Consider the following 1,102-nt stretch of genomic DNA (forward strand, 5'->3'; position numbering starts at 1 on the left):
GCAGACTCCCCGCTGAGCAGGGAGCCGGATGCGGGACTGATCCCGGGACTCCAGGATCATGACCTGAGCCAAAGGCAGTCACTTAACCAACTGAGCCACCCAGGCGCCCCCCAGCTCTTTTTAAAATAAGGGAGTAACTGAAGATTTAAGACTATCTCTTACTAAAAATTGATTGTGAATATTCTCTGAAATTAACACCAAATCTTGGTTAAAATATGAAGACTCATTCACATTTGGGAAAATTAGCAATATGATAATGCAGTTACTTTTAAAATACAGATATCTGGGGACACCTGGGTGGTTCAATTAAACGTCTGCCTTCGGCTCAGGTGGTGATCCCAGGGTCCTGGGATCCAGTCCCGCCTTGTGCCTGCTCAGCAGGGAGCCTGCTTCTCCCTCTGCCTGCCGCTCCCCCTGCTTGTGCATGTATGCTCACGCACTCTCTTTGACAAATAAAATAAAATATTAAAAAATTTTTTTTTAATTAAAAAAATAAAATACAGATATTTGGGGCACCTGGCTGGCTCAGTGGGACTATGCGGCTCTTGATCAGGCTGTGAGTTCTTGGGTGTAGAGATTACTTAAAAATAAAATCTTAAGGAACCGCCCGCCATCTTCCAGTAATTCGCCAAAATGACCAACACAAAGGGAAAGAGGAAAGGTACCCGCTATATGTTCTCTAGACCTTTTAGAAAACATGGAGTTGTTCCTTTGGCCACATTACATGCAAATCTATAAGAAAGGTGATATTGTGGACATCAAGGGAATTGGCACTGTTCAAAAAGGAATGCCCCACAAAACTGGAAGAGTCTACAACGTTACTCAGCATGCTGTTGGCATTGTTGTAAACAAACAAGTTAAGGGCAAGATTCTTGCCAAGAGCATTAATGTACGCATTGAGCATATTAAACACTCAAAGAGCTGAGACAGCTTCCTGAAGCATGTGAAGGAAAATGACCAGAAAAAGAAGGGAGCCAAAGAGAAAGGTCCTTGGGTTCAACTGAAGCACCAGCCTGCCCCACCCAAAGAAGCACACTTTGTTAGAACTAATGGAAAAGAGCCCGAACTTCCGGAACCTATTCCCTATGAATTTATGGCATGA

General features: G+C 43.7%; 1 pseudogene; it reads left to right on the top strand.

Annotated features, from left to right (window-relative positions):
• The first annotated feature begins 630 nt into the window (after positions 1-630).
• On the top strand, positions 631-1,102 carry LOC113913287 (annotated as a pseudogene).

This window comes from Zalophus californianus, chromosome 4, assembly GCF_009762305.2.
Source record: "Zalophus californianus isolate mZalCal1 chromosome 4, mZalCal1.pri.v2, whole genome shotgun sequence".
Classification (NCBI taxonomy): domain Eukaryota; kingdom Metazoa; phylum Chordata; class Mammalia; order Carnivora; family Otariidae; genus Zalophus; species Zalophus californianus.